The sequence below is a fragment of the Elephas maximus genome, chromosome 1 (genome assembly GCF_024166365.1).
Source record: "Elephas maximus indicus isolate mEleMax1 chromosome 1, mEleMax1 primary haplotype, whole genome shotgun sequence".
Taxonomy (NCBI): Eukaryota; Metazoa; Chordata; class Mammalia; order Proboscidea; family Elephantidae; genus Elephas; species Elephas maximus.
The window spans coordinates 76,998,655-77,025,526 of NC_064819.1; the positions used below are offsets into that span (position 1 = coordinate 76,998,655).

Genomic DNA, 26,872 nt, shown 5'->3' on the forward strand with positions numbered 1-26,872 from the left:
AGAGAGATGCTGATGAAGAGTGAGCTAATTATATCAGGTGGACACTTGAGACTGTGTTGGCATCTCCTGTCTGGAGAGGGGATGGGAGGATAGAGAGAGAGGGAAGCTGGCAAAATTGTCACGAAAGGAGAGACTGGAAGGGCTGACTCATTAGGGGGAGAGGAAGTGGGAGTACAGAGTAAGATGTCTGTAAACTTATATGTGACAGACTGACTTGATTTGTAAACATTCGCTTGAAGCTCAATAAAAGTTAAAAAAAAATGAAAATACGCATAATATTTCACTGTCCTTATTTAATAAGTAGAAACACCATGTTCAAGAGTTGGAAAGCGCATTATAAGGGATGAATAAACACTCAGGTAGAGGAGATAATCAGGTAGAGAAAGTGCTTGATGGTGTCAAGGAGTCACAGTGAGCTGGACCCTGAGACAGGCACAAGGAAAATGCACAGCGGCCATCAGAGGCACACCCCATCTCCAAGACCATCCCCACTCTTACCCTGGTTTTCTTCACTCAAATTTCTATCTTAAGGCTTTATAACACTTGTTCCAGAAGACTGTCCCGCCTCCCCCCGTTAGAGGGGGAACAAAGAGGGTATAGGTGTCACTACTGAGGATTAGGGAAATAAAGTCGACAGTTGATCTAGATTTGATGTCACAGAGGTTATTTTCAACGTGCAGCTGGGTGTACAGTGAGGATAGCAAGATTTTTTTTTAAATCAAAGAACTTTTTCCATTGGCCCGTACGGGGATTGAACCCGCGACCTTGGCGTTATTAGCACCACGCTCTAACCAACTGAGCTAACCGGCCACCTCAGGGGTAAAATTTTTTTATGTTCAGACATTAGGAAGATTTTTATCACCTTCTTCATTCATCCAAACGATACTCGCTTTATATGACCTTAACTATGATTAAATGACACTCCTTTTTCAATGACTATGTTTTTTATTTCCCCTTTCCTCACTCCCGCAAAAAGAAAAACAAAATCTCTACCTCCAGCAGAGATGAATTCGCTTCTCCTATGGAAAATAAGACGTCCTGGAGCCCTTGATTTCGTCCTAAGAGAAACATTCACTAGAAAGGGCTCCTTCAGCGCACCCCAGGAAGGCTTTGAGAAAAATTCAGACACCTCCCGGTGGATCTTCCCTGCCTGTTCCGAAATCCTGGGCAGATGACCCTTCTCCGTGTTCAAGAAAACGCCCTGCGGCACGGATCTCTGTGGGTCCACTTTGCGATTTTATTGTCATTAACCGCTCATGTCCTCTTTCCTTTCCCTGATGCCAAGGACTGTGTTGTCTCATTCTTCTACTAGTGTCCCGGGGGCCCGCACAGCATGGTAGGTTGGCCAATAATTTCAGTTCATGAATTGGAAAAAGCGTACAGAATATCATCTTGGCTGATGATCAGGTTTTGGAAAAATAAACAAGGCTCTAGCTTTTGCTAACTGGCCAATATATTCTTTTAATCATTACCTGCAATATTCAAACAGTGGAGGTCTTGACGTTCAGATTATTTGGGAGGTTTCAAGCTGCTCTCTCTGTCCCAGCCACCCCCCAGAAAAAAATGGCCTCTGGAGTGGAAGAGCGCAGACTCCACCATCTTCTCCCTACTGATGTGGAGCAACTGCAATTTCTAAACTAAGTACTGAGTGTGTGGGTCGGCTATACTAAGCGATGGTTAAGGCAAAACCTGGAAAAAGGCGACTCCCTTCTACCCAAGCAAAAAAAAAGGCATGTGAAGGGAAGATAGTGAAAACGGCAGGAAGAAGAAAGAAAGGAAAAATATATCACAGTTTTCATTCTCCTCCAGTAAGTCGATTTTTTTTTTAGGCCTGTGTGAAGCCGAATATAAAGATGTGTGATGTCCCAGGGATGAACAATATAGAGTCCAGTCTTGAAAATCACCCCACCCCATGTATCTGGGCTACAGCTTGACATTCCGAGGTCATATCCCTGCAGCTAGCTGCCCAGCCGCTAGTGCGGACTCACGGGCTTCCAGAGTTCGGTCCTGAGGGCCTGGGGCTCTGGTTCCTAAAGGGTAATTTCTTTCCCTAGAGAGGCATACACAAGAGTAATTTCCATGGGACAATACTGAGGAGTTTCTTAAAATTAAATGCTCCCTTCCTGTCGCTAGCACGCCTGTGTTTGTAAAGGAATGGGGCCTATGAGGAAAGACTTTGATTGTTGTGAATAGTGGAGTTTGCTTGGTCGTTTTAATAGGCAAAAAGTATGAGTGAAAGAAGTGTACCGTAACTAGGAGAATTTCCTGGAGGAAAAGACGGCTTTGAGATTATCCAGCCTGGGGCATCTAGAAAAACTCTATTCTGTAGAGGGAACTTGAGACTGAAGGCCAGTTTCATCGTAATTGCGGTGATTGGGTTTGCCCGATACAGGAAAGGCCTTGCTTGTATGAAACACGGTGGGAAAACATCTGTTTTCTGAGCTTAGAAATGAACTAATTTTGTACCGGAGATCCTTCCTCCTTACCGAACATATAAAAAACAGCCACCCATTGCCATTAACCGAACATAGAAGAGCGTATATATTGTGACCAACGCAAGAACTCTCCTGCCCTCTGTGTTGGCCTGGACTTGAAAACAGTACATCTTGTCCCTAGAGACTCTGACACTCAGGCCTTCGCCCACCGGTAGCCAGTGCCAGCGCCTCCCCTGCCCCTTTACTCTCTGTTTCCGTGGTTTCCAAGAGGGTAGAGGCGGGTCTCAAGAGAAGGCCCCTGCCCCAAAGATCCCCGTCTGCGTGGAGCCGGTGGACATGGCTCCCTTCAGATTCAGAGCGTGGAATGTACAGGTTTTCTGTCAAGTGAGGACCTCAAAAGCTTATCCGCTTTGAAATCGACCCCTAGAGACTTCCGGTGTCAAGTCAAATGTCATTAGGAGTCTCCATCAATTTTTTTCTTCTTTTCAAAGGTCTTGTTCATTTGGTTTAATCAACATGATGTCATTAATACGTTGATAATTCTTCAAAGTGAAAGATTTTAGGGGAATTATAAAAAAAAAAAAAAAAAAAAAAAAAAAAAAATTTTTTTTTTTTTTTTTTTTTATTTATATAACTAATGTAAGGTTAAATAAAGCAAATTTTAAAGTATTTTTAAACTAATGATTAACATTAATTTCAAAGAGCTTTCGACAGAACATCTAATAATCTTGGAATATTAAATAGTTAGGACATATCAAGAATACATCAAGATTATTAAGTTTTTTTAACTTCTGAATAGTAATGAAAAATTTCATGGGTAAACAATGTGAATTTCCCAGTTAAAACGCTTTCATGACACGTTGGAAAGAAAGTGTCCACAAACATTTTGGGGATCTTAGGATTCTTACTCTGTCCTATAGGATCCCTATGAGTCTGAATCGACTCCATGGCCATGGGTTTGGTTTTTTGTTTTTGGTTAGGATTCTTGGAAGGGGATTTTTCCACTGAACTTATTTGCTGCCCTCCAGTGGAGGTTGGTGTAATGTTGAAAAATGAAAGAAAAGTTCTTTGGGGAATGTTAGTGTATGAGGCAATGCACCCAGGAAGTCTGGTTGGGTCAAACTTTTGTCTTTTTTGGCTTTTGTGCACCAGGATGAGTCTTATAAGCACATTTACGGATTCCCGGGTCATAGTTAGAGAGGCCTGGTGGCTTTGGGTTGTGTGTGCGTGTGTGTGTGTGTGTGTGTGTGTGTGTGGTATTTGAGAAATCAATGCAACCAAATGGGTTTTGCAGCATGTTTGTACAGTTTTACATTTTTTGGAACATGTGTTGCCCACAAATTATGTACCAAAATTCATTATTTTAAGGTAGGAGACAAATAGCATATATGAATATTTATGGCAGTAACATGAAAGTCAGGAGAAAATTAAAAGGTTTCATACATTCACTCTGGCTTTGGCATCATTCTAGGTCCTGGAGATCCAGAAAAGGAAAAAAGAAAAAAAAAATATGTCTTCATGGACAGAAATTAGAGTGGAAGTCTACTGATACCTTAAAAAAAAAAAAGAAAGAAAGAAGGAAAATATGCATTGTGTCTGACTGTGATTACTATAAAACTATAGGGATTAGTTTCAGCGGTAAGAAAGAGCAGTGCAAGAGCTGAGGTGACAATCAGGTGGCAGAGATAATCAGGTAGAGAAAGTACTTGACAGTCCCATGGAAATACAGTGCGTTGGACCCTGGAAAAGGGACAAGGAGAACGAGGTATCAGATGGACAATGGCCTCCATGCACAGCCCATCCCCAAGGCCATCCCCACTCCTAGACTCCTTTTCTTCACTAAAATTTCTATCTTGAGGCTTTCTGTCACTTGTTCCAAAAATCTCTTTGTTTCTTCTCTTCACCATGCCCATTTTTGAGGGGGAACAAAGAGGGTAGGTGTCACTACTGAGGATTATTAAAGACATACAGTTGACATTTGAACTAGATTTTATATCAGGGTGCCTATTTTCTCAGTTTAGCTGGGTGTGAATTGAGTGCAAAGTTATTTGTATATTTATATATGGATTAATTTATTTTAATTTTTATTGAGCGTCAAGTGAACATTTACAAATCAAGTCAGTCTGTCACATATAAGTTTATATATACCTTACTCCATACTCCCCCTTGCTCTCCCCCTAATGAGTTAGCCCTTCCAGTCTCTCCTTTCGTGACAATTTTGCCAGCTTCCTCTCTATCCTCCCATCCTCCCTCCAGACTGTATATTTATTTGTAATCAACAGAAATCCTGTTTTCCTGGCCCAAACATAGACCAAAGCTGGGAACTTGGAATTATTAACACCACACTCTAAACAAACAAGCTAACCAGACAACTGGTTTTTTAAAAAAAAAAAGTACTCTTTTTACATTCAGATAGATCTCTGTTGTCTCCCTCCTCACTCATCCAAAGGAGACTGTCATATACATAATCTTAACTATGACTAGATGACACTATTCTTTCAAGCTTCTCTTTATGTTCTCTATTTCCCCTTTCTGCACTCCTGTAAAATTAAAAAGAAAAGAAACACAAAAACTACCTCCAGCAGAAATGAACTTCGCTCCACCATTGCAAAATAAGACATTCTGGAGCCTGTCTATTTCTTCCCTAGAGAAACATTCACTGGAGAGTGCTCCTTCATCCTTCCCCAGGAAGCCATTGAGAAGGGTACTGCGACCACTGGAAAGGATCAGGTGGATCAGGGCATGAGGATTCCCTTCCAGACAGGAAAGAGGATCCCCGTTGGATCCGCCCTGTGCGTTCCTATATCCTGGAGAAACGGCCTCTTCTTTGTGCTCCGTGAAAGGCTAAAGTTGATTAATTTCCACTTTAGGGCAAAATGTAATAGGTGGAGTACCTCTGTGAAAGCACCTAAAGAGATTTTGATCTCCTGAGCCTTGTCTGGTCCATGGATATTTAGATTCTCAGGGCAGTTGTAGGGGATAACATTGGTTCGATATATTAATGACATATGATTCATTGCCATATGAATAGAAAATGACCCAGCTCCTAAATCCCACTTAGTACATGGATTCTTGACCACTCCTGGCACAAGCTGTATTCATGTGGATTAGATATTTGTGTGCAGGAAGTTTATTAGGGAATGATATGGGAACAACACCTGTAAAGAAGTGAGGGATGCAGGGTTAGAAGGGGGAAAGTTGACAGGCAGCAAGAGAGGCCTGAGCTGATCCCATGAGGAGCCTTGGAAATGGGAGGGCCCTTCAGAGTTAAGGCAAGAGAGTCAGACCTTTATAGGTATGTACTGAGCATCCGTTACTGTGGGCTGTTCAGAGAGGGAACATGGCCTTGACTGAGGCAGTTCCTTTCAGCTGAGGGCAATTCCTAGAGAGGGCCTCAACTTTCTTCTATGAGTGAGCAACACTTGTGGCAGCTGGGGAAATGAATGCCTTGGTCCTGAAAGGAGGGAACCTGGGTGTCACAACCCAGCACACAACACAGAGAAGAAGGCTGGAGGCAGGCTTAGCAGGCAGTTGCTAAGCAGCAGTAGGAAGGTTGTTAGGTTACTGCAGTAATTCAGGCAAGAGATGCAGGTAGATTGGGTCAGACTGGAAGCAGTTCAGGAGCTGAGAATTTTGTATCATGTCGCAGGAGCACCAACAGGACATCCTGACAGGACGAGATGTTGTGATGCCTAGGTAAGAAGTGCATTTCATTATCCAGCTTTTGATTTTAGAGGCCGCTTGAGTCATGAAACAATATTATATCCAATTTATGATTAATAGGCACATGAACCTTAATACTAAAAGTAATGGAAATGAAATTAGAAATTCTACCATTGATCCAATTCTTGAAATGCTCATAGGCAATGAAAATGGAAAAACATCATAGCTAAAATTATAATCATGCTATGACTATTTCTTTTGTATAGAATTTTGAATAGGGAAGTTATTACTAGCTTAAGATAATAATTTCAGATGAATGTGGGATTAACTAATTACTCTGCCAATGGCTTGCTCTCTTTTAAAATGGTAAAGATTAATTTATATATTTTTAATGGCTTCTTTTCCCCCAAGAAAGAATTAGTTATCACTTGTCAGGGCCAGTGGTGCCAAGGAAATCCATGTGACTGTGGATGAAATCAATTTTGAAGACAGTGTCTAAAGCAGAATCTCTCCTAACAGGCTGTAGAACTCTGTGTCCCTAATGAACTATTCTAAAAATATTTTAAAGCATGAAACAAAGAAAAGTATTGACCAAATTATGGTAGTACTATTTTTTATGCCCTAAAATATTTATTTTAGAAAATTAAGTCAACTTATATAAATGAAAAGTAGGAATGGATTTTTTCCCCAAAGTTACTTAGCTAGTGAGAGTGAAGCTTAGAATCTTCTCATTCATAGCCAAGTGGTGGTTTCCGATTCATAGCGACCCTTTTCAGAAAAATACCCAGGCAAATCAAGACGAAAAGGATAGCCTTTTCAACAATTAGTGCTGGGACAATTGCACATCCACACACAAAAAGAAGAATTTAGAGCCTTCCCTCAAACCATACACAAACATTAACTTAGAATCCATCATAGACCGAAATATAAGACCTCAAATTATGTAAGTTTTAGGTGTAAACACTGAAGAAAATCTTTGTGACTTTGGGTTAGGCAGAGTTCTTAGATATAACACCAAAAGCACTATCCATAAAGAAAAAAATTGACTAACAGGACTAAATCAAAATTAAAATCTTTTCCACTTTGAAAGGCACCGTTAGGAAAATGAAAAGACAAACCATAGGCTGGGAGGAAATATCCGTGAATCGAATATCTCATCAAGGACTTGTATCCAGAATATGTAAAGAAATTTTATAAATCAATAATACTAAGATAAAGAACCAAATTTAAACACACAGAAGATTTGAATAGACATTTGTCCCAAGAAGACATACAAATGGCTAATGAGCACATGAAAAGATGTTCAACATCATAGTTGTAAACCTAGAAAAAAAAAAGGAAAAAGAAAAAAGCCCAAACTCTTTGCTGTCGAGTTCTAACACATAACCACCATATAGGAAAGTAGAAGTGCCCCATAGGGTTCCCAAAGAACAGCTGGTCAATTTGAACTGCAGACCTTTACTTAGCTGCTGTAGTACTTAACCACTATACAACCAGTGCTGCTCAGTCATCATGGATATATAAATGAAACCACATTGACATAGCACTTGACACTTAACTCTGTGCCTATACCAGAAAACATAGATAATAACCTGTGTTACTGATGATGTGGACAAATTTGTACTCTCATACAGTGCTGGTGGGAATGCAAAATGACACAGCCACTTTAGAAAACAGTTTGACTGTTTTTAAAAAGGTTAATAATAATTTTAACATATTGTTGTTACCGGTTAAATTGAATCCTCCAGATATATGTGTTGAAAATTTTAACCCCTGTTTTATCTGTGTACGAAATCCCATTTGGCAATAGGATTTGTTTGTTCTGTCAGTGAGGCCATATCGGTGTAGAGTGGGTCCTAAATCCACTAATGCTTGAGATGAAAACAGCAGATTAGACTCAGAGACAAGGGAGCACACACTGGGTGGAAGACAGATGATACCAGAAGACAACGGACACAGGTGAATCTATGTAGAAGCACATAAAACAGCACAGGAAGTAGGATTGCAGGCTGCTAAAAGGTTAAGTTGGCTCCACTGGGGATTGAACCCAGGATCTTCTGCGTGTAAAGCAGATGTGCTAACCACTACACCATGGAACCACTACAAGTATAGTCCCATGGACATCCAGAAGAACTAACAAAACTGTATTGGAAGAAGTACAGCCAAAATGCTTACTAGAAGTGAGGATGGCAAGACTTTCTCTCATATATGACATGATATCAGAAGGGATCAGCCCTTTGAAAAGGACATTCTGTTTGGTAAATCAGAGGGTCAGTGAAGAACAGAAAGACCTTCAATGAAATGGACTGACACAGCGCTGCTACAATGGCCTCAAACATAACAATGGTTGTGGGGAAGGCATAAAGCTGGCAGTGTTTTGTTCTCTTGTAGGGTCTGCTGTGAGTCAAAACCAGCTCCATGGCACCGAAACACAACAAATCAAAAAGTTCAACTAGGTGAGGAAGGACCTCCCCCAAGAAACACACATTGAAGTTGGCCTTCTAGCCTCCTGAACTGTGGAAAAAAAGAAAGCAAAAAAAATCCTGTTCTTTAAGCCACCCAAAGGACTGGTCCCTCCTGATAACAAGTGGAAAGCATCTAAGAGGAGGTCTCACCATCCTCGCTTCTAATGAGAATTCTGGCTGTACTTCTTCCAAGACATTTTGTTAGTTCTTCTGGCAGTCCATGGGACTGTACTTGTTGTGGTTGCATGGTGTAGTGGTTAGCATATCTGCTTTACATACAGAAGATGCTGGGTTTGATCCCCAGTGGAGCCAGTGGTATTTCAGTCACAGCAGCACTAAGAAACTAAGACATCATTATGTCAGGGAACACATCTGTTTTGCTACCTTTGTATTGGCAGAGATTGGCACACAATAGTACATCAATACCTGTTGCCATCAAGCTAATTCACTGTTCCATAGGGTTTCTGTGGGGCTGCTGCTAACACTTTAGTTAGCAGCTGAGCTCGTAACATCAATGCCACCAGGGCCCTTCTATATCAATGTATGTGCTACATGTTGGGGGAAACCCTTCAGCTGTCTTGGGGAGGTGAGGCAGGCACAGAATTTTAGTGTGATGTGAGGCCCACGGAGCTACGGCTAGTCTAAAGATTAAATCTTTCCCTCGGGAGCAATTCTCGGGGGGTCAAGCATTATCCAATCTTCTCTCAGAATCAGTTCCTCACTGATTTGAAAGTCCATTGAACTAAACTTGTCTTTGGTCTGGGATAGTGACAACTGGACCAATGACCAACATCATGCTAAATGGAGAAAAGATTGAAGTTGTCAAGGATTTCATTTTACCTGGATGCACAATCAATAGCACTGGAAGCTGCAGTCAAGAATTCAAAAGATGCATGGCAATGGGTAAATCTGCTGCAAGGGACCTCTTCAAAGTGTTGAAGAGCAAAGTTGTCACCTTGAAGACTATGGTGTGCTGACCCAAGCCATGGTATTTTCAAATGCATCATATGCATGTGAAAGCTGGACAATGAATAAGGAAGACTGAAGAAGAATTGACGCCTTTGAATCGTGGTGTTGGTGAAGAATATTGAATATACCATGGACTGTCAAAAGAACGAACGAATCTGTCTTAGAAGAAGTACAGCCAGAATGCTCCTTAGAGGCAAGGATGGCGAAACGGCGTCTTACATATTTTGGACATGTTGTGAGGAAGGATCAGTCCCTGGAGAAGGACATCATGCTTGGCAGAGTAGAGTACAGGGTCAGTGGAAAAGAGGAATACCCTCAATGAGGTGGGTTGACGCAGTGGCTGCAATAAAGAGCTAAAGCATAACAACGATTGTAAGGATGGCTCAGGACCAGGCAGTGTTTCGTTCTGTTGTGCATAGGGTCGCTATGAGTCAGAACCAACTCAACACCACATAACAACAACAACAGTGACATTACCCCAAATGTATGAAGGATAAGTAGTTAAGTTGTTGAGTTGAAACACCAGCAGCATCTCAATGGACTTAGGTTTTTATATGGCTCTTTATCTTGTCTGGAAATGCAGAAATAAATCCTTCATACTGAGTTGTTGTGAAACACAAACCTTTCAGAAGGATGGTGGGCCACCCCAAGTTTTGTATTGAGTTCATCTGCTAATCTGGCCTCCTTATCCTCATTCACCTCTGAAATGAGCTCAATCTGTTCAAACTGTATTTCCAGCAAGGACAATTTTCAGAGTGACTGGATATGCTGAATAGAGCAAAAATGGAGTCAGGGAAGATTCCAAATTTTAGTCCTAAACAGATGGAAGGATGAAGTTGCAGTTAAATGAGATAGAGATCAATATGTTTGGAACAGTTTCAGAGGATATCAATGAATTCCACTTTGGGATATGTTAAGTTTAAGATGCTTACTGTAAGGCATCTAAGAGGAGATAATCAGCAGGCTAGAGATACACAATGGTACTCCAATGAAGACCACAGAATATGTAAACCATGAAATGATGTGCTTAGCCGGGGAAGGACAACAAAAAACAGAAGAGGCCTGAGGATTGAGCTCTGAGATTTTACAATGTTTACCCAAAAGCCAAAGAGGTCAGGTAAAGAGTTAATCAGGTAGAGAAAGTGCTTGACAGTCATATGGATATAGTGCACTAGACCCTGAAAAAGGGACAGGGAGATCAAGGTGTCAGATGGACAGTGGCCATCAGACACACAACCCATATCCAAGGCCATCCCCACTCCCAGCATCATTTCTTCCCTGAAATTTCTATCTTAAGGCTTTATGTCACTTGTTTCAAAAACCTATTTCTTCTTCTCCCCACCCACCCCTTAGAGGTAGAGCAAAGAGGGTAGGTGTCACTATCTAGGATTAAAGAAATAAAGTCGACGTTTGATCTAGGTTTTATGTCAAAGAGGCTATTTTCAATAGTTCAGCTGGGTGTGAGGTGAGTAGAGCAATGTATTCTCTTGACCCAGCACAGGCATCAAACCAGGGACCTTGTCTTTATTACTACAACCTAACCACCTGAACTAGCCCGCCAGGAGTAAAAAAGTTATTTTACATTTAGAAACTGCTAAGTATGTTGGCTCCCTCATCACTCATCAAACGAACCCTCTCATTTACCCAATCTTAATTGTTACTAAATGACACCATGTTTTCAAGTTTCTCTTTATGTTTTCTATTTCCCTTTTCCACACTCCTGCAAAAAGAAGAAGAAACACAAAAACTGTACCTCCAGCAAAAAGACGGTCTGGAGCTCATGGAATTCATCTGAGAGAAACTTTCACTAGAGAGGGTTCCTTCATCCTACCCCAAGAAGCCTTTGAGAAAGATTCAGAGACCTCTGGGAAGGATTTGTTCAATTTGGCCCAAGCTCAGGACAAGAGGATTCCTCTCCAGAATGTCCCAGGTGGATCAGCCCCACCTGCTACTAAATCCTGGGGAGATGCCCTTTTTCTGTGTTCCGGGAAAGCTAAAGTTGATTAATTACAATTTAGGGCGAAATGTAATAGGCAAAATACCTCTGTGAAAGTATCTAAAGAGGCTTTTCTCCAATGAGCCTTATATTGTCCGTAGCTAGTAAGACTGTCTGGACATTTGTAGAGGATAACATGGGTTCACTATATTAATTGCCACAGGAATACAGAGCGATCCAGCTTCAAAATCCCATTTAGTGCATGGTTTCTTGGACCACTCCTGGCACAAACTGTATTCAAATGGGTTAGATATTTGTACACAGGAAGTTTATTCGGGAATGCTATGGGAACACCACCTGTGAGGGAGCGAGGGAAGGGCGATTACAAGGGGAAAAGTTGACAGGCAGCAACAGAGGCCTGAGCTGATCCCTTGAAAAAAAAAAAAAGGAGCTCTGAAAATAGGATGGCCCTTCAGAGTTGACCCAAGAGAGTCAGACCTTTATAGGCATGTATTCAGCAGTCATTAGTGTGGGCTGCTTTCAGAGAGGGGACATGACCTTGACAGAGGCAGTTCCTTTCACCTGAGGGCAATTCCTAGAGCAGGCTTCAAATTTGTTCCATGAGGAATCAACACTCCTGGCAGCTGGGGACATGAATGCCTTGGTCCTGAAAGGAAGAAACCTGGGTGGCACAACACATCACAGAGAACAAGGTTGGAGGCAGGCTTAGCAGGCAGCTGATAACCAGCAGGAGGGAGGTTGTTAGGCTACTGCAATAATTCAGACAAGAAATGCAGGTAGTTTGGGCCAAATTCGTAGCAGTTCAGTAGTCGAGAATGTTGTATCATTTTGAGGTAGCGCCAACAGGACATCCTGACAGGAAGAAAGGCTCTGATGCCCACATGAGTAGTGTATTTCTTTTGATTGTTGATTTTACTGGAATATTTATTTTATTTTTATGAGTCCTAAAAAAATTAAAACAATATATCCAGTTTATGATTAATATGCACATGAACCTTAATACTCAAAAATAATGGAAATGAAACTAGAAATTCTAACATTGATCCAATTCTTGAAATTCTCAGAAGTAATGAAAATACAAAAATGTACTCCCTAAGAATATAATCATGCTATGACTATTTCTTTATGTAGAATTTTGAAATATGGACCTTATTTGCTATATTAAGATAATGATTTTAGGTGAGTGTCATATCTGATGAATTGGCTACAGTGTAATTGGCTTCTTTTCATACAAAATGCTCAGATAATAAGCTGATTAACCACAAGATAATGACCTTAGCTTTTATGATATTAGAATAAATAGAGAAGAGGAGAAGTCTAAGGACTGAGTTCTGAGGCTGTCCCATGTTTACCCAAAAGCCAAAGAAGCCTTGGGATCCAAATGGGCAATGTTGTGTTCCTCTATAAAGCAGTCACTTCTTTCCTACTCATCATATTCAGATTGAAATCTAACCTCCATACTGTACAGGACCTTCCCTGACCTCCCTGTTCCTGCACCTGTTATTCCACTTACCTTCTCTTCTCTGAGGGCTCTGGTTCAAACCTACACCTGAAGCTCTCCTACTCCACTTAGTCTCTATCCTGTTCACCCAAGATCAGAATCCCCCCTCCATTCAACTGCTCTTCAACCAACTCAATTGTTTTGTTTTGTTTTGTTTTTAATTAACTGAAGTGTTGTTTAGCCACCAATTTCTTGATCATTAGGACTGGGGGTGATGCCCCTTTTCTGTGCTCCTCTGAGAAAACCCTGTGATTTTTATCGGTTGTTCTACTCACCAATTTTAATGTAACTAAATTACTATGGGAACATTTCTCATAATGATCACTTTAGGTGCCCCTTTCCTCCTTCTAGCATTTCATTTTCCTAAGGACATCTGGTACTTCTATTTACCAGCATGAGATTGTGCTGCTCAACAGTTTCTTCAAAATAAGTATTAAGGCAAATTTTTGAGAAAGGTTAACGAACAAACATAGGTGTTGAATGCAATCGCTGTCTAACCTGCTGATCGGATCTCAAAATGGTGTCAAGCTTGAGATTCTGCTAATAACAAACATGTTTTTCGCCTCCTTTACCCCCAGTATTTTCGTCAGGCTGTTTTTTAGCTGCCACAAAAGGAGACACAAAGTGATCTTTCTCAGAGACTGAAAAATCTCTCTCGTCAAAAATTTCTAATACTTGGGAACAAGCACATTTTCGCTGCTGAGCACCTTGACCTAGACTCGACCTTCGGAAAGTTTAATATTAGAGCCCTGGTGGTGTAGTGCTTAGGCCGGGGCTGCTAATCAAAAAGGTTAGCAGTTCAACTCCACCAGGCGCTTCTTGGAAACTCTATGGGGCAGTTCTACTCTGTCCTATAGGGTATCTATGAGTCGGAATCTACTCGACAGCAAGGGGTTTGCCTTTTTGGTTTGGTGGTGTAGTGGTTAAGAGCTCAGCTGCTGACCAAAAACTCGGCAGTTCCAATCCACCAACGGCTCCTTGGAAACCCTATGCGACAGTTCTACTCTGTCCTATAGGGTCCATGTGAGTCAGAAAGGACAGGAACAATAGAAGGCAGATTGCTTCCAGTCTCTGAGGGAAGGACAGTGATTCAAGACAGCTCACATGAAATGAATAACAAATAAGAGTCAGGTACATCACAATGGTCATCTTCCTGCTATAAAACAGATTAAAGGGTTTCGAACACAGAGATTACACGTTCCAGAACAGAAAATATGAGTGATACAGAATAGAACTTCCTTTGATGCTCAGAATAGAGCTTCATTTGAAGTCTAATAGACTCACTCGCCACAGATTACACTTCCATAGATCCCCACCACCCTCACGACCCTTGGATAGCAGAAAACTGGCCACAGCCAGACACCCGCACCCTCTGCTCCTCGGTCTCTCTGGCTAGTGCCAAGGCACAAATTGCCGAGGGCCTACTGAAACCAGCCCTTTCGTCCTGTTTCCTAAGGGTTCATGTTCAGGCATCGGGAGATAAAGATCATTGCGTCTTCCACCAGCAGAGAAATGAGATCAGAATTTATCAAGAAATTTCTTGAAACTTGCCGGTGATTTTCCTGGTGCTTGTAAAGGAATTGGGACCCTGGGAGTAGCATTTCCTTGACTATGATTTCTCGAGTTTTGATACTGCTGATTATAAGAATGGGAAAGTACAAATGTTTCTCTACCTGAAAATACCCTGAAAAAAAAGTTTTTTTTTTTTTTGAAGGAAAGCACATATTTCCAATTAATCAATTACAAACGGGAAAGCAATGTAGAGAAGTGAGTTTCCCTAGTGTGGTGGTTATCACGCTCGCCTAACACGAGAAAGGTCGCTGGTTAGAAACCCGGGGGAAACAAACTGGGCATTTTCTGTGAGTTCTGAATTTCACTGCAGAAACTCTTAATCCGAACATGCTTCAACGAACCCCTTAACCTTCGTTTTCCTTTTGTAGCACCTGACTTTAAATTAAAAGAATAGTGTGCTTGACTTACCTCCTCACCCGACCCCGGATGCTTGTCAGGTTTTCCATTTCCTTCTGGGTTACAATAGTTTCTGCACCCGGTAGAAAAGCGAGGTCTCCATCGTTCTCTGGCACAGGATTCAAAGTGAAGACTCCTGAGACAATAGAGTGGCTGCTGTGTACAAAAAAAAAAAAGTTGCCGTCAGGTCACTTACGACTCACAGAGACGCTATGGGACTCAATATAACAGCCCCATTAATTTTCCTAAAGTAGCTCTTAGATTCGAACTACTGACGTGTCGGATAAAAACAAAGCTGTTAAGCAAATCGCCACCAAGGCTCTGGACATGAAATAAACCAAAAATAAAACAAATTTTAAAATTAAAAAAAAAAAAAAACTTGTTGCCATGGAATCAATTCTGTCTCATAGCAACCCCATACAACAGGGTAGAACTGCCCCACAAGGTTTCCAAGGAGCGCTTGGTGGATTCGAACTGTCAACGTTTTGCTTAGCGGTCATAGCACCTTACTACACCACCAGGTTTTCCGGACATGAAATAGGGAATCTTAAAGGTAGGTACGTGCTTGGCCAAAAGTAGTGAGGCTGAAGCAAGCCACATAGACTAAAATCTATTTTTATTTATAAGTTTGGTAAGCGGTCATAGTTAATACTGGAAACCACTATGTGTGAGTGCTTGTTAAAATCAGTATGGAAAGTTCCAGAAAGGAATAACAGTACAAGCTGAAACTCAATATTTTCACTGTTTCCGTACCTACGGGTGGACTGTTCCATGAAGAGTACTGTATCTTAACCAACAAAGAACTGTGCCACAGGCAAGTTATGCTCTCACAAAGGAGCTTATTGCAATTTCCTTTTGCCTGCCCTGAGAACCTGTTGAAAGTCACCAAGCCAAGAACAGATGTTGCCAGGTTGTTCCCAAGGAAATGGAATCTAGCCAACAAAGATTCCTTAAATCAATCATGTATTCCCAAAGGTGATGTTTCCCACCTTTGACAATCATGTAACTTTTCTTAATTTACTTGCTTCTGTTACAGGTTTTTTTTTGTTGTTGTTGTTACACTATATTGGAGACTCCCTGCTTGTGATTCAGTGGCTTCTGCTAGTCTCTTGTGCCCAGCACACACTGGCAAAATCCTCGTGGCAATGATCATCTTTCTCCTTGCTTAATAAAAATCTCTTTTGATTAAATTTGACTGTGGGGTCATTTTCTCCTATGACAGACAAGATGGTGGCTGTCAAAGGAGCCAGAAATAGTCACAGTCTGGATACATTTTGAAGATAGAAGAAAAATTTCTGACATACTTGGTGTGAGGTATGAGAGAAAGAGTAAAATAAATGATGACTTCGAGGGTTTTTTTGCCTCAAAGACTAGAAGAACTGAGCTGTCATTAACTGAAATGCTGAAGCTTGGATGTATTAAGATTGTTAGAGAAAAGTGGGAGCTCAGTTTTAGGCTTGCTAACTTTTAGATGCCTAGTAAAAAACATCCAAGTGGCAATGCCAAGGAATCAGTTGTATATACAAGACACAAGGTTAATGGAGAGGTCTAGACTGCAGATACAAATTTGTGAGTTGCAGGCATATAAACCAAAAAGCCAAACCCATTTCATCAAGAACTTAAGGGCTCAGCTGCTAGCCGAAAGGTCACCAGTTCAAACCCACCACCCACTCCATGAGTGAAAGATGTGGCAGTCTGCTTCTCTAAAGGTCATAGCCTTGGAAACCCTATGGGCAGCTCTACTCTGTCCTATAAGGTTACTAGGAGATGATGTAGGCATACAGATGATTTCAACTATGAGAATGGGTGAGATTCCCAGGGAGTGAGTGTATATAGATTACAGGTTCGAGGACCAATCTGTGGGACTTTCTAATATAGAATGGGTGAGGAGAGGCTAAAGAAGCACAGGACATTGAGAAGGGTGAGCCAGAGAAGTAGAAAGATAGGACAGTAGTGTCTTGGAAGCCAAATTAAGAAAAAAAAGAAAAAACTTTTACGACGGTAAGTATGTTTATTGACACTGAGAAGTTGTCTTAATTTCTTAGTGCTGCTGTAATAGAAATACCACACGTGGTTTTCTTTAGGAATAGAAATTTATTTTCTCACAGTTTAAGAAGCTGGAAGTCCAAATTCAGGGCACTACTGTAGGGGAATGCTCTCTCCCTCTTAGCCCTGGGAAAAAAACTTTCTCTTGGTTTGTATAACCCCAGAGTTCCTGGTTCCTTAGTAATCATCAGGTGTGTTTCTGTCTTCCTCAGTTATGCTCTCTTATCTCAGTGCCAGTCTGCTCTTTTTGTATCTCAAAAGTCATTAGATTTAAGACATACCCTACACTGATACCGCTTGATTAACATGAAAAAGAGAACTGATTCCAAAATGGGATTAAATCTTCAGGTATGGAGGTTTGGATTCTATGACATATTTTGGGGGGACATAACTGAATCCATAACTGAAGTCAAGGAAGATAAGGTCTTGAAATGTGAGAAGAATTCGTTAGTAATCTTGAAAAGGAGTTTCCATGAATTGATGGTGTAAAAAAAAAAAAACAGAATGTAGTGGATTTAAAAACACAAGGAGAGAAACTGGAGACAGTAAATCTGGATAACCCTTCAGAAGTGATTTTTATAAGGCCATCTGAGAAACAGGGTAATACCTAGAGGGGTTTGTTGGGTCAAGAGAAACCCTTTTAAGACAGGGGACAAATGGCATGTTTCAATGTTCATGGGAATAATACAATAAGCACAAATTGAGAGGTTTCACACATTTAATCTCACTTTGGCACAATTCTAAGTAATGGTAATCCAGAAAAAAAAATAATAATCTGACTTCGTGGACAAAAATTATGGTGAAGGCCAACTGGTAGATATAATTAAAAAAAAGGAAAATATGCATTATGTCTAACTGCAATTATTTTAACAGCTAAAAGTATCAAGTTCGACATTATGAAAGGGCAGTGCAAGGGATGAGTTGTGAGTCAGGTAGAGGACATAATCAGATAGAGAAAGTGCTTGAGGGCCACATGGTAGACAGTGCGCTGGACACTGAAAAAGGGACGAGGAGAATGGGATGCTCTTATGGACAGCGGCCATCAGGCACACACCCCATCCCCAAGACCACCCTCACTCCTAGCCTAGTTTTCTTCACTAAGATTTCTATCTTAAGGCTTGATGTCACTTGTTCCAAAAAACTTTTTTTTCTCCCCTTCCCCTCTTTAGAGAGGAGCAAAGAGGGTATAGTCGCCATTTCTGTGGATTGAGGAAATAAAGTCGACGTTTGATCCAGAATGGGTCTCACAGAGGTTATTCTCAAATTGCAGCTCGGTATACCGCAAGATTATTTTAAATCAAAAATGAACTTCTTTTCTTGGCCCGTACGGGGATCGAACCCGCGACCTTGGCATTAAGTCAAAGATCCTGTCATATTCATAAAGTTCGAAGATTGCACACTCTCTTGTCATTCATCCAAGGGATATTCTCTTTTACGCAATGTTAACTATGACCAAATGACACTGTGTTCAAGCTTCTCTTTAGGTTTTCCGTTTTCCCTTTCTTCACTCCCGCAAAATGAAAAAGGAACAAAAACTCTACCTCCCGCAGAAATGAATTCCTCCTCCTATGGAAAATAAGACGTTCTGGAGCTCATCGATTTCGTCCCGACATAAACATTCGCTGGAGAGGGCTCCCCATCCTACCCCAGGAAGCCTTTGAAAAGGATGCAGACACCTCCGGGAGGGATCTGGTGGATCTGGTCCCCGCTCAGGGCTTTTTTTTTTTTTTTTTTTTTCAGGGCGTGAGAATTTCTTTCCACACGGGAAGGAACATCCCCCGTTGGATGTGCCCAGCGTCTTCCTATACCCTGGGGTAACGCACCTTTGTGTTCTGTGAAAACGCCCTGCCGCGTGGATATCTGTTGGTCCGTTTTTTATTTTATTGTTATTAACTGCCTATGTTCCTCTTTCCTTTCCTTGAGGACGACGACTGTGTCGTCTCATTCTTTCGTCCTCTGGTAGCCCCTGTGCCCGCACAGCACACTGGTTGACTCAATAATTGAAGTTCACGAACGGGAAAAAGCGTACAGAAAATCATGTTTGCTGATGATCAAGTCCTAGAAAAATAAAAAAGCTCTAGATTTTGCTAACCTGAAAATACATTCTTTCAATCATTACCTGCAATATTCAAACAGTGGAGCTCAAGACGCTCAGATTAGTTCGGAGATGTCAAGCTGCTCTCTCTGTCCCAGGCACCCCCAGAATAAAAGAAACTCTGAGATGAAGAAGCACAGACATCATCACCATCTCCCACTGCTCTGGGGGCAGCTGCCATCTCTAAACTCAACACAAAGTGTGTGGGTCCGCCATGCCAAGTGATGCTTAAGGAAGAACCTGGAAAAAGGCAGCTAGCTTGTAGCTAAGCAAAAGAAAGAAAAGAAATGTTCGGGGAAGATAGTGAAAAGGAAGGTAGAAGAAAGAAAACAAAAATATATCAGAGTTTTCATTGTCCCCCAGTAAATCAAATAAGTGGTACAAGAAAACTGCAGACACAATTCAAAGAATTAGGCGTGAGTGAGGCAAAATCTAAGGATGTTTGTCATCCCAGAGATGGACAATATACACTCCAGTCTAGAAAACCACCCAACCGCTTGTATCTGACCCTGCAGCTTGACATTCCCAGGTCATATCCCTCCAGCTGTCCATCCCCAAGTGCAGACCCACAGGCCTCTAGAGTTCAGTCCTGAGGACCTTGAGCCCTGCTTCCTAAAGGGTCATTTTTTCTCACTAGAAAACACACACAAGAGAAACTACCAAGGGACAATTTTGAGGAGTTTCTCTAAATCAAATCCTTCCGCTCTTACCAGCCTGCCTGTGTTTGTACAGGAATTGGGGACTTGAGCAAAGACTTTGTTATGAATAATGGCATTTGGTTGTTAATTTTAATACACAAATAGTATGAGTGAAAGAAACATACCGTCACCACGACAATTTCCTTGAGGAAAAGACGGCTTCAAGATTATCCAGCCCGGGGTATCTAGAAAAACTCTATTTTATCCTGTGGAGGCAACTTGTGACTGAAGACAAGTTTCATTGTAGATGAGGTTATAGCCTTTGCCCAATGCAGGAAAGGCCTTGCTTTGAAAGCAGGTGGGAAAATGTCTGTGTTTTCAAAGTTAGAATTGAATTGATTTTTTATGGAGATTTTCCCTCCTACCCCAACATATAAGAGTGAATATATTTTGACCAACATTCAAAAAAGCTCAAGCAGTCCCTGCACTCCTGGGCTTGAAAGCAGGGCTTTGTTTCCCTAGAGGCCTTGACACCTGGGTGTTCACCCCACCTCCAGTGTGGGCCAGCCCCTCCCCTCCCTCATTTCTCTCTGTTTCTGTGTATTCCAAGTGGGTGGAGGAGGGTGTGAGTGGAATGAGGTGCCTGCCCCTTAAACCCCAGTCTGCAAGATAAGGTGGATCAGGCTCCCTTCAGAATCCAGGGAGTGGGATTTACTGCTTTCTGCAAGTGAAGATTTCAAATTCTGGAAGGAAAGGGCTCCTCTTCCAAACCGAAGGCTACGACCTTCCGGATCAAGACAAATGTCATTAGGAGTCTCCATCAATTTTCCTTTTCTTCCTGAATGTCTTGTTCATTTGGTCTAATTAACATGACGTTATTAATATAGTGAGAAAGACGTCTGGTGCATTATATAATAGAATGATGTCTCTGTATTTAAAGTAGAGCAAGAAATTCAATAGTAACTGCAGCATAGTGCAATGGGGAGAGTCCTAGGAGAAAAGGTCAGAGAGGAAAATGAGTGGGGAGCAGGGAGATTGTGTAGAGATTTGCAGGTCATTATAAGAATTTTAAGGTTTTCTTTCTCTTTTATTTATTTATTTTTGAGTGCAGTAATGAGCAGTGAATACAATAAGGAGTCCTTTTGGGGTTTTAAAAAGGACCCCTTAAACGTTCTGTAGAAAACATCACGTTAAAGGAAATGGAGGAAACCTCAAAACATATTAAGAGACACCAGTAATACTCCACATCAGAGAGTATTATGGATTGGGGAATGTTAGTAAGAGTTAAAGTGTGGAAAAGTGGCCAAATTCCAGATATATTTTAAAGATAAAGCAATGAAAGTTTTCGGAGTGATTGGATGGGGGAATAGAGGAAAAATGGAGTCAGTGAAGATGCCAAATTCTTAGTCCTAAACAGCTGGAGGAAGAGAGCTGCAGCTAAGTGAGACAGGGATCAATACGGTTGGATCAGTTTCAGAGGATACATATGAATTCCAGTTCGGAATATGTTAACCATAAAATGTTTATTGTGAGACTTCAAAGAGGAGATATCCAGTAGGCTAGAGGCACACAGTGGTCCTCAGATGCAGACCATGTAAAATGTAAACCATTAGATGGTGCCTCGCCAGGTAATTAGAATCAATAGAGAAGAGAAGAGGCCTAAGAACTGAACTCTGAGGGATGTTCCAATGTTCATGCAAAGGCCCAAGCCGTCTTTGGATCAAAATGGGCAATGTCATGTTCCTCTTTAAAACAGTCACTTCTTTCCTACTCACCACATTCAGATCAAAATTTAACCTCCCTTTTTACTGTCGAGAACCCTCCCTGACCTCCCTGATCCTGGGCATATTATCCCACTTACCTTCCCTCTCTGCACAGTCTGACTGAAACCTCCAAGTGCAGCTCCCCACACTCCACTTCCTCTCTATTCCATTTTCACCCAAGGCCAGAATCCCCCTCCATTCAACTGCTCTTCAACCACTTTACTGATTTTTTTAATCAAATAAAGTATAGATTAGCCACCAATTTCCCCAGCAAGTCAGGATCCTCAGGACTGGTGTTGATGCCTCTTTTCTGTGCTTCTGTGAGGGAACCCGGAGGTTTTTATGTGTCTTTCTACTCAGCAATTTTATTACAACTAAACTACTGTGAGAACAGTTGTCATAATGATCCGTTGAAGTGCACTTCCCTCTTTCTAGTTTGCCATTTCCCTAAGGACATTAGGTACTTCCAGTGACCACTATGAGATTGGGCTGCTCAATAGTTTCTTTGAAATAAATATTAAAGCAAATTTTTGAGAAAAGTTAACAAATTAACATATGTGTTAAATGGAATCTCCGTTTATCCTGCTGATCTTATCTCCAAACAAAATAGAGTCAGGCTTGAGATGGTCCTACTAAGAAGGAAACATGCTTTTCCCCTCCTTTACCCAGTTCTTGCTTTAGCTGCCACAGAAGGACACATTAAGTGACCTTTCTCAGAGGCTGAGAAATGTCTCTTGTCAAGACTTTCTAATACTTCCCGGACAAGCATATATTCACTTGCCAGCACTTTCGCCAGGACTCTGCCTTGGGAAAGTTTAGTTTAGAATCTAGTATAAAGACCATTGTTTCCAATACCGGGAGTTAGGACAGTGATTTAAGACAGTAGAAATGGAATGAAGAAGAAAGAAGAGTCAGGTACATCATAAAGGTCATTTACACGCTATAAAACAGATTAAAAGGTATGGGACACCGAGTTCATCGGATATGAGTGATACAGAACTGAAGAGAAGTTCATTGGACGTCTAATAGACTCACTCGCCACAGGTTTCACTTCCACGAAGTCCACACCACGCCCACGACACAGAACTGGGCACAGCTTGAGACCCATACCCCGTGGCCCTCAATCCCTTCCGCTACTACCGGGGCACAAAGTGCGGAAGCCCTACTGAGCTCAGATGGTTCCTACTAGTTCCTAAAGGTTCAAGTTCGGTCACCTGGAGATGAAGATAATTGCATCTTGCAGCACCAGAGAAATGAGCCTAGAACTTATCAAGAAACTCCTTGGAACTCGTCCGAGATTTTTCTCCCTGGTACTTCTGAAGGAATTGGGTCCCTGAGAGTAGCATTTGCTTGGCTATGATTTATCTTGTTTTGATATTGTTGATAGTAAGAATCGGAAAGTTTAAGTGGAAAATACAATGCTCTACATCCAGGAACACACCCTGGAAAAAAGGCACAGATTTCAGATGAAGAATCTCTGAAGCCCTAAGGCATTATCACAAAGAAGTTTCCTTAGTGTAGTGGTTATCACGTAGTGTTGTGGTTATCAAGTCCGCATAACACCTGAAAGATTTCCTGGCTGAAAAAAGGACGGAAGCAAACTGGTCGTTCTTTTCGTGAATTCTGGATTTGCTCCAGAAACTCTTCATGTGCATGCCCTTACGTTTCAACCAAGCCCCTAACCTTCCCTTTGTCTTTGCAGCGCCAGACTTTAAATTATCAGAATAGCATAGCCAACTTGCCTCCTTGTCCGCCACAGCAGGTTGTCAGGTACTCGGTTATCTCCTGGGTTAGAAAATATCTTACACCCGCTGCAGTAGCTAGCCATAGGAGGAGGCGAGGACCCCATTAGTTCTCAGCACAGCATTCAGAGTGAAGGGTCCTGAGACTGCAGTGTGGTTGCGGTATGCAAGGAGGATCAAGAAGCCAATTGTAACTGCAGCAGAGTGAGCAAGGTGCACAGAGTACTGTTGTTGTTGTTGTTAGGTGCCATCAAGTGGGCTCCGACTCATAGCAACCCTATGCACAACAGAACGAAACACTGCCTGGTCTTGCACCATCCTCACAATCGTTGTTATACTTGAGCTCATTGTTGCAGCCACCGTGTCAACCCCCTCATGGAGGGTCTTCCTCTTTTCTGCTGACCCTGTACTCTGCCAAACATGATGTCCTTCTCCAGGGACTCATGCCTCCTGACAGCATGTCCAAAGTACTTAAGACTCAGTCTCGCCATCCTTGCCTCTAAGGAGCATTCTGGCCGCACTTCTTCCAAGAAAGATTTGTTTGTTCTTTTGGTAGTCCATGGTATATTCAATATTCTTCGCCAACACCACAATTCAAAGGCGTCAACTCTTCTTCGGTCTTCCTTATTCATTGTCCAGCTTTCACATGCATATGATGTGATCGAAAATACCATGGCTTGGGTCAGACGAACCTTAGTCTTCAAGATCACATCGTAGCTTTTCAACACTTTAAAGAGGTCCTTTGCAGCAGATTTGCCCAATGCAATGCGTCTTTCAATTTCGTGACTGCTGCTTCCGTGGCTGTTGTTTGTGGATCCAAGTAAAATGAAATCCTTGACACCTTCAACCTTTTCTCCGTTTATCATGATGTTGCTCATTGGTCCAGTTGTGAGGATTTTTGTTTTCTTTATGTTGAGGCGCAATCCATACTGAAGGCTGTGGTCTTTGGTCTTCATTAGTAAGTGCTTCAAGTCCTCTTCACTTTCAGCAAGCAAGGTTGTGTCATCTGCATAACACAGGTTGTTAACGAGTCTTCCTCCAATCCTGATGCCCCATTCTTCTTCATATAGTCCAGCTCCTCATATTATTTGTTCAGTTTTGGGTACAGGTTAAATAGGTATGGTGAAAGAAGAAAACCCTGACGTACACCTTTCTTGACTTTAAACCAATAAGTATTCCCTTGTTCTCTCCGAACGACTTCCGCTTGATCCATGGAAAAGTTGCTCATGAGCACAATTAAGTGTTCTGGAATTCCCATCCTTCACGGTGTTATCCATAGATTGTTATTATCCACACAGTCGAACGCCTTTGCACAGTTAATAAAACACAGGTAAACATCCTTCTGGTATTCTCTGCTTTCAGCCAGGATCCACCTGGCATCAGCAATGATATCACTGGTTTCACATCCTCTTCTGAATCCAGCCTGAATTTCTGGCAGTTCCCTGTCAATATACTGCTGCAGCCGTTTTGGAATGATCTTCAACATAATTTTGCTTGCATGTGATATTAACGACCTTGTTCTATAATTTCTGCGTTCAGTTAGATCACCTTTCTTGGGGATAGGCATAAATATGGATCTCTTCCAGTCAGCTGGCCAGGAAGCTGTCTTCAATATTTCTTGGCATAGACGAGTGAGCACCTCCAGCGCTGCATCTGTTTGTTGAAACATGTCAACTGATATTCCATCAATTCCTGGAGCCCTGTTTTTCGCCAATGCCTTCCGAGCAGCTTGGACTTCTTCCTTCAGAACCATTGGTTCCTGAGCATATGCCACCTCTTGAAATGGTTGAATATCAACTAATTCTTTTTGGTATAATGAATCTGTGTGTTCCTTCCATCTTCTTTTGATGTTTCCAGCATCATTTAATATTTCCCCATGGAATCCTTCACTATTGCAACTCAAGGCTTGAATTTTTTCTTCAGTTCTTTCAGCTCGAGAAACGCCGAGCATGTTCTTCCCTTTTGGTTTTCCATCTCCAGCTCTTTGCACATGTTATTATAATACTTTACTTTGTCTTCTCAAGCCACCCTTTGAAATCTTCTGTTCAGTTCTTCTACTTCATCAATTCTTCCTTTTGCTTTAGCTGCTCGACGCTCAAGAGCAAGTTTCAGACTCTCCTCTGACATCCATCTTGGGCTTTTCTTTCTTTCCTGTCTTTTCAGTGACCTCCGGCTTTCTTCATGGATGATGTTCTTGATGTCATTCCACAACTCGTCTCTCGGCAGTCACTAGTGTTCAATGCATCCAATCTATTCTTGAGATGGTCTCTAAATTCAGGTGGGATATACTTAAAGTCATATTTTGGCTCTCGTGGACTTGCTCTGATTTTCTTCAGTTTCAGCTTGAACTTGCATAGGAGCAATTGATGGTCTGTTCCACAGTTGTCCCCTGGCCTTGTTCTGACTGATGATATTGAGCTTTTCCATTGTCTCTTTCCACAGATACAGTCAATTTGATTTCTGTGTGTTCCTTCTGGTGAGGTCCATGGGTATAGACACCATTTACATTGGTGAAATAAGGTTATTTGCAATGAAAAAGTCGTCGGTCTTGCAAAATTCTATCATTCAATCTCTGGCATTGTTTCTATCCCTAAGGCCATATTGTCCAACTACTGATCCTTCTTCTTTGTTTCCAACTTTTGCATTTCAATCCCCAGTAATTATGAATGCATCTTGATTGCATTTTCAATCAATTTCACACTGTAGCAGCTGATAAAAATCTTTTATTTCTTTATCATTGGCCCTAGTGGTTGGTGAGTAAATTTCAATAATAGTCGTATTAACTAGTCTTCCTTGTAGACCTATGGATATTATCCTATCACTGACAGCGTTGTACTTCAGAATAGGTTTTGAAACATTCTTCTTGACGATGAATGCAACACCATTCCTCTTCAAGTTGTCATTCCCAGCGTAGTACTATATGATTGTCTGATTCAAAATGGCCAATACCAGTCCATTTCAGCTCATTAAGGCCCAGGATATTGATGTTTATGCATTCCATTTCATTTTTGATGATTTCCAATTTCGCTAGATTCATACTTCATACATTCCAGGTTGTGATTATTAATGAATGTTTGCAGCTGTTTCTTCTCATTTTGAGTTGTGTCACATCAGCAGATGAAGGTCCCGAAAGCTTTACTCCATTCACATCATTAAAGTGGACTCTACCTTGAGGGGGCAGCTCTTCCCCAGTCATCTTTTGAGTGCCTTCCAACCTGGGGGGGCTCATCTTATAGCGCTAAATCAGACAATGTTCCCCTGCTATTCATAAGGTTTTCACTGGCTAACGCTATTCAGAAGTAGACTGCCGGGTCCTTCTTCCAAGTTTGTTTTAGTCTGAAAGCTCAGCTTAAACCTGTCCTCCATGGGTGACCCTGCTGGCATCTGAATACCAGTGGCATAGCTTCCAGCATCACAGCAACACACAAGCCCGCACAGTATGACAAACTGACAGACACTTGGGGGGGAGAGAGCAGTAGGAGCAAACAAATCGAGTGGAGGATTGTTAGGCCTGTCAAAGTGTAAAAATAAGGAAAATTTTCTAAGAAGAGAAATGATAGTTGCATTGCAGAGTAGGTAACAAAAACAACAACCCAAGCTGGGGTATCATTGGGAAGTGCTCCAAATTCT

General features: G+C 41.6%; 2 non-coding genes across 2 annotated transcripts; both read right to left on the bottom strand.

Moving 5' to 3' along the window:
* Window positions 1–736: 736 nt before the first annotated feature.
* Window positions 737–810, bottom strand: TRNAI-AAU (transfer RNA isoleucine (anticodon AAU)). The gene has a single exon. It is a non-coding gene; the product is annotated as a tRNA-Ile (tRNA).
* Window positions 811–8,124: 7,314 nt separating this feature from the next.
* TRNAV-UAC (transfer RNA valine (anticodon UAC)) lies at window positions 8,125–8,197 on the bottom strand. The gene has a single exon. It is a non-coding gene; the product is annotated as a tRNA-Val (tRNA).
* Window positions 8,198–26,872: the final 18,675 nt, after the last annotated feature.